The sequence below is a fragment of the Bos indicus x Bos taurus genome, chromosome 21 (assembly GCF_003369695.1).
Source record: "Bos indicus x Bos taurus breed Angus x Brahman F1 hybrid chromosome 21, Bos_hybrid_MaternalHap_v2.0, whole genome shotgun sequence".
NCBI classification, from domain to species: Eukaryota; Metazoa; Chordata; class Mammalia; order Artiodactyla; family Bovidae; genus Bos; species Bos indicus x Bos taurus.
The window spans coordinates 33,636,805-33,644,736 of NC_040096.1; positions in this window are offsets into that span (position 1 = coordinate 33,636,805).

Below are 7,932 nucleotides of genomic sequence, written 5' to 3' on the forward strand. Positions count from 1 at the left end.
TCCCTGGTTCACTCTCATAATCACTGCCCTCTATCTTGCCATAAGACAAGCTTTAACTGATTTACAGAGTTATGAGAGGACCCAATGAAATGATGAATGTGACCCTGAGGAGGTTATCAAGCGTGGCTCCTACAGAGGAGATGTTGGGAGTCCATGTGGGCCTTAGGAAATATATATGGGTTCACATGAACCTCCAGGAGAGGGGTCTGAGGTTGAGCTGAAATCTACAGTGGAGATGTTTGGGATCCATGTGGAATTTACAGGAGATATCTCATGATGCATGTGGATCCTGCTGCTGCTGCTGCTGCTAAGTCGCTTCAGTCGTGTCCAACTCTGTGCGACCCCACAGACAGCAGCCCACCAGGCTCCCCCGTCCCTGGGATTCTCCAGGCAAGAACACTGGAGTGGGTTGCCATTTCCTTCTCCAATGCATGAAAGTGAAAAGTGAAAGTGAACTCGCTCAGTCGTGTCCGACTCTTCAAGACCCCATGGACTGCAGCCCACCAGGCTCCTTCATCCATAGGATTTTCCAGGCAAGAGTACTGGAGTGGGGTGCCATCACCTTCTCCACATGTGGATCCTACAGGAGAATTATTTGGGTTCCTATCTGATAGCCATAAATGACCTTTCCCCAATCAAGAGAATTAGAAGGATCTCTTATTTGGCTAAAAACTGAGGCAGGAAAAGTCCCCAGGTCCAAAATCAGAAGCCCATCTTTGTCCCAGTAGATTGTACCTTCAGAATCTGGATAAATAGAAGGAAACAGTGTTTCATGAATTACAATCATTTAAACAAACTTAGGAAGCATCACTACGAACAAAGCTAGTGGAGGTGATGGAATTCCAGTTGAGCTATTTCAAATCCTGAAAGATGATGCTGTGAAAGTGCTGCACTCAATATGCCAGAAAATATGGAAAACTCAGCAGTGGCCACAGGACTGGAAAAGGTCAGTTTTAATTCTAATCCCAAAGAAAAGCAATGCCAAAGAATGCTCAAACTACTGCACAATTGCACTCATCTCACATGCTAGTAAAGTAATGCTCAAAATTCTCCAAGCTAGGCTTCAACAGCACATGAACAGTGAACTTCCAGATGTTCAAGCTAGATTTAGAAAAGGCAGAGGAACCAGAGATCAAATTGCCAACATCTGTTGGATCATCAAAAGAGCAAGAGAGTTTCAGAAAAACATCTATTTCTGCTTTATTGACTATGTTAAAGCATTTGACTGTGTGGATCACAACAAACTGGAAAATTCTGAAAGAGATGGGAATAGCAGATCAACTGACCTGCCTCTTGAGAAATCTGTATGCAGGTCAGGAAGCAACACTTAGAACTGGACATGGAACAACAGACTGGTTCCAAATAGGAAAAGGAGTACATCAAGGCTGTATATTGTCACCCTGCTTATTTCACTTATATGCAGAGTACATCATGAGAAACGCTGGGCTGAATGACACACAAGCTGGAATCAAGATTGGCGGGAGAAATATCAATAACCTTAGATATGCAGATGACACCACCCTTATGCCAGAAAGCAAAGAAGAACTAGAGAGCCTCTTGATGAAAGTGAAAGAGGAGAGTGAGAAAGTTGGCTTAAAACTCAACATTCAGAAAACTAAGATCATGGCATCTGGTCCCATCACATCATGGCAAATAGATGGGGAAACAGTGACAGACTTAATTTTGGGGGGCTCCAAAATCACTGCAGATGGTGACTGCAGCCATGCAATTAAAGGACATTTGCTTCTTAGAAGAAAAGTTATGACCCACCTAGATAACATATTGAATAGCAGAGACGTTACTTTGCCAAAAAAGGTCAGTCTAGTCAAAGCTATGGTTTTTCCAGTAGTCATGTATGGATGAGTTGGATTATAAAGAAAGCTTAGCACCAAAGAATTGATGCTTTTGAACTGTGGTGTTGCAGAAGACTCTTGAGAGTCCCTTGGACTGCAAGGAGATCCAACCAGTCAATCCTAAAGGAAATCAGTCCTGAATATTCATCAGAAAGACTGATGTTGAAGCTGAAACTCCAATACTTTGGCCACCTGATGTGAAGAAATGACTCATTGGAAAAGACCCTGATGCTGGGAAAGATTGAGGGCAGGAGGAGAAGGGGACAACAGAGGATGAGATGGTTGGATGGCATCACGGACTCAATGGACATGAGTTTGAGTGAACTCCGGGAGTTGGTGATGGACAGGGAGGCCTGGCATGCCGCAGTCCATGGGGTCGCAAAGAGTCGGACATGACTGAGCGACTGAACTGAACTGAACAAACTTTTACTTGACAAGCGTTTGCTGATCAGCTGTGAGAAACAGCATAGTGCAGTGGTTAGGAACATGGACCTAGAAGGCAGACTGCCTCCCCCTTCCCAATTGTGTACGTTTGTGCAAGGCAGTCGCCCTTACTGAATCTTAGTTTTCCAAAAACGTAAAATAAGGATGATAATAATGGTACCTATGTCTTAGAGTTCCTGTGAGAATGAAATGAATTATTAATAACATGTGTAGACATATGTAACAATTGAGACAATGCCTGGTACACAGTAAGTGTCTAATGAGTGCCAAGCTCTGGGGACACCTCTTTCTCATGGTGAGGGCAGGAGTTAAAAAAAGAGCCAGAGCCAAACCACGCAGTAACAGTTAAAGCTTCTTCTCAGATGTGGTAAATGTCACATCAGCTCACATGCCACTCACCAAAGCACGTCCTATGGCTAAAGCATGGGCAACAGGGAGACTTGCTCCCTCTAGAGCAGGGGTCCTCAATCCCCAGGCCACACAACAGGAGGTGAGCTTTGGGTGAGCCAGCAAAGCTTCATCTGCATTTACAGTCACTCCCCATCACTCGAATTACCACCTGAGCTCAGGAAAATAAGCTCATGGCTCCCATAGATTCTTCATAATGGTGAGCTGTATAATTACTTCACAATGTAACAAAGATAGAAATAAAGCGCACACTAATTGTAATGTGCTTGAATCATCCCCAAACCATCCCCCATCCCAGTCCATGGAAAAATTGTCTCCAACAAAACCAGTCTCTGGTGCCAAAAAGGTTGGGGACCACTGTTTAGAGGATGCAAGACATGACAAACAGTAGGGATGTTTAATCCAACAGCAGAGAGGCAGCAAGTGACTGGGAATAGTAATCCAGTCACCTATGGGACCAGCTCCAGGCTGCTCATCATTCCCGCTCAGCTATGGCTTACTGAGGCATGTCCACCCAATAATCTCTGGGAGAAAATCTGTTTACAGGACAATAAACAACCGGGAAGAAAAGAGGACTAGTATTTACTGAGCTCTAAATATACCTGAGTGAGATGCTAAACCTCATGACTACCCTATGAAGGAAATGCTTTTATCCTCATTTTGTAGATAAGGAAAATAAGCTTCAGAGAGGTAAGATGATCTGCCCAAGAAAATAGAATCTAAGAAGTGGAAGAACCAGTATCTTTAGGTTGGATTTCCCCAGAAACAGACACTGGTCTACTTGAGAGATGATCTCATAAAGCACTAGTAGAGGAGTGGACAAAGTAGAAACAAAGAAATGAAAGGAACTCAATTCAGGGTGCTATAATGAACAGTGGGCAATGGGGGTCCCGATTCTACTGGGGACCTCCAAGACACAGTGAAGAATACCATTGTATTGTATTGTTGTACTATCAAAGAATGAGGAAACTAGGGCTGAGGGCTGCTCCTGAATTCTCAGACTTTTCTGCGTCCTGTGTGCCTTCTGAGCAGAGAAAACCCTTAAGCAGAAAACCCCAGGGGTTCACATTCTGTAAGAATAAAAGAATTTACAAGGACTTCCCTGGTGATCCAGTGGGTGAGACTCCATGCTTCTATTGCAAGAGGATGTGTTCGATCCCTGGTTGGGGAACTAAGATCTCACATGCCATGCAGTGTTGCTAAAAATTTATATTTACATTTAAACTATATACATATTTAAACTATATTTACAATTAAATATATACATAGTAAGGATATTAGAATAAGGATATAGGAAGCCGTCAGGAACAGCTAAAGGAGCACTAGTAGCCGTGTCAGCTGTACCCAAGATCTGAATCCAAGCCTGACTGGCTCTTAAGGCCACATCAGGCTGCCTCCAAGGTCACCCATTAGTCCTGTGGAAGTTTGCAAAATGGAGTCTCCTTTTTTAAGAAAGAGACTTCTTCCCCCTCCATCCCACTCATGCTCCTGGTCTTACAGAATGCCAAGTCCCTGACACTTAATGTAAGTATATATGCCTGATGGCACAGCGCTGAGTATACAGTGACACATATTCTTGCTGCAGAGCCAGGGCAATGTCAGAGCAGTCCGTCCAATCCAGTCTCTACCTAGGTGGGCAGCTTGAAGCTCAGAGAATTCACCCTAGATCTCCCCTACAGTGCCTCTCGCCTCAGCATCTCCTTCCCATCTTCTCACTCCCCACGTTTGTCTTCTTTCCCCAGCCAGACTGGAACCTCCCCAACCCAACCTACAGAATGGGAAAAAATACTTTTGAACCATATATCTGATAAGAGACTTGCATCTAGAATATATTAAGAATTCTTACAACTCAATAATAAAAAAGACAAACAATCCGCTATAAAATAGAAAAAGAATTGGAATAGAAATTTCTCCAGAGAAGATATACAGATGGCCAATAAGCACTTGAAAACATGCTCAGTATCATTTGTCATCAGGGAAATGCAAGTCAAAATCATCATGAGATACCATTTCACACCCACTAGAATGGCTATAATAAAAAAGGCAAATAATAACAAGTACAACAGGGATGGGGAGAAATTGGAACCTTTATACATGGCTGGAAGGAATGTAAATGGTGCAGCCGCTTTGCAACACAGTTTGGCAGTTCCTCAAGGAGTTAAACTGAGAGTTACCATCTAATCTATCAGTTCTACTCCTATGTATACACCCAAGAAAAATAAAAACATATATTCACAAGAGACTTGCAAATTCATTGCAACTCTATCTGTAGTAATTAAAACCCAGAGACAGGCATCAACAAGAAAATGTATAAATAAATGATTGTATATTCAAACAATGGAATCAGAAGTACAAATGAATGAGCAATTGATAACTACAACATGAGTGAATCTCAAAAACATTATGTTGAGCAAAATAAGGTAGATCAAAAAAATACATACTAAGGGGGGCATTCCCTGGTGGCCCAGTGGTTAGGACTCAGCGCTTCCACTGCAGTTATCCCAGGTTCAAGACAGAAACTAAGATCCTGCATACTGGGCAAGCAGCCAAAAGCAAAAACAAAAATATTATGTGATTCCACTGATAGGAAGTTCAAAAACAGGAAAATTAATGTGACAGGAGAAAAGTGGTTCCTGGTTGGGGATGGGGGTAGACTGACAGGAAAGGGATGTAAAAGAAATTTCTGGGTGGTGGAAATATTCTAGATTTTGTTTGGGGTGATAGTTATAAGGTATATAAAAGCACCTAAACTTACCAAACTGAAAACTTACTGATTATAACTCAGTAAAGAGTCAGACACGACTGAGCGACTGAACTGAACTGAACTGAAAGGCCTGTTAGTGTTAAAAAAAAAAAATAGGGATCCCTGAGGCAGCCTGAATCTGGCGAACAAAGATGATTCCACACCTCCAACCTCTTGCCTACATGTGAAACCCAGGTCAAGGACCACCCCTCATGGCTTCTCTTCTACAGGCAGTGCCTCCAATAGACCACTTGGGGGCGGCCACGGCTGCACTTGCGCTTGGCATCCACTAACACTTCTAGGGCTAATGCTCCATCAGCTAGGTTGCTTTGCTGGCAGCTAAAAGTGCTGGGTGTTGGGCAGCCTGCTGGCCTATACACAGCTCATTTTCATCACCACCACCCCTTGCAGCCTTGCCAGCAGCTCTGAATATGCAACATCCACTGCTCACACTCATCGAATTAGAACAGGAGTGCCCCTCCCAGCGTGCTTCAGCCAACTGTCCAGAGAGAAAGTACTCTTCACAAACCCCAGCCTGGGCCTGGCCTGGTAAGCGCCGGCTGTGGTCACTGGCTAAGTCCCTAGATCCCAAATCCACAGGTCATGTTCCAGTCTTCATCTGCCTGAAAAGTTATATATTAATATATTGCAAAGCCAGTCTGGCTTTTACCTCCATGGTCTCCCTTCCCCCTCCTCAGCCTGATACCTTATTCCCTGGCAACCTTGCCCCCTGCAAAGTCTTCTGCTACCTCTTCAGTAACCTAGGCTCCCAGAGCTCTGTCTCTGGCCTGAATTCTCTTCTGCATTCCAGTCCTATCCCAAGCTGGAACCCCAGATATTTTCCACCCTATTTGTGCCTCCTCCTGTGATCCTGCCTCCAAAATTGGCTCTATCATCAGTGATAAGACACACTGACATTGTACACCTTCTGATATGCTTCACTGACTGCGATATTCTTACCTCCAAAATGCATAGCCTCAATTTAATCACAAGGAAAACATCAGACAAACCCAATTTGAAGAATATTCTACACAATAATTGGTGGGTACTCTTTAAAAAATGATTATGTCAGACCTCAGTTACCCAAGCCAGACCCTGAAAATTAAGTCCCATCAATTCTGCTTTCCCATACCCACTACCCTCTTCCATCACCTCTGCGATAGTCTCCTCAAAGACATTGCATTCTTTACTGCTTCCCCACCTGACACTCTCTCAAACCATTCTCCTCCAAGCAGTCGCAGGGATCTCAGCCTCACCACTCTCCTGCTGAGAACCCTCCTGAGGCTCTCTCTATTGCGGCTGTCACCCAGCACTGCCTGCAGCTCTAAGAATTCAGATTCCCTTTACCTCTTTGCCTTTGCACATGCTGTTCCATCCTCTCTCCCCCTCATCTGACTCCCACCCCACCGCTTTGCCCGGAAATTCTACTCTTAAGAACTGGGGTCCAGAGGACCCTTGCTAGTAGAAGCTGCCCTGACTCCACCCTCTGAGTACCACGAGGCCAGGTGGAGCCCCCCAGAGCCTGCTGGTTTCTCTCTGGCAGACACACCATGCCCTGTGTCCCGAGACTTCCTGCCTTCTGTCCTTCATTGTTTCTGTCAACAGCTGGGTTTAGCTCGTGTGGTCCGTCTGACTGGCTGATTCCTACTCGTCCTTTGAGTGCCCACATGAGTCTCACGCCTCAGGGTGGCTGCCGAGACTAGATACCTCGTCTTGCTGCTTCTCTCTCTGCCACTCAGTGCTGTGTTGTTACCTAGATGTCTTGACTCCTCATGAGCCTGTGAGTTCTGGGGCTGTGGGGAAGGAGCAGAGCCCCATATGAATTGCTCACCATCACCTCAGTGCCAGGCTCAGGGAGATGAGACCTTAGTTCAGAGGTACATTTGCTAAATGTTTAACAACTGGCTCTTTATGAGAAATATATTCATGAATATACACATATATTTATTGTTTTACTGATATGTATATGACATAAACAACACATAATAAAACATACAGTACTCATTGTAAAATTCATATAGCCAATTGATTCCCACAGAATGCTTTCATTGGTTTTTAACTCTTGTATCTACAGCCAACCTACAGCTGCAATTGATGAGTGAGTGCAGATAAACAACAAAACAATAAATCAAGCTCTGCAATTGTAGAATTTCAAATTCCTGTGATGTAAATATTTCCATCATGGCTGATTTTGAGTTATCAACATTATGTCACTGGAGACAGTTGAGCAAAGATGTACCATAGCACACCATTGTATAGTATTTCCACCACACAGAGATAAGAAACATAAGTAATTTTAAGAACATGAGCAGTAAAATGTCATAAAGGTATTAAAAAGTGATTAGTTTTAAATATTTACTATCTTTGTTTTAATATAGTTGACTTCATTATAGGCAATATAATTAAATTTTTAATAATGGCTATGTTTAACAACCAGATCATAAAACTGAAAATTTAACATTTGGCTCTCATGAGCCAGTACAA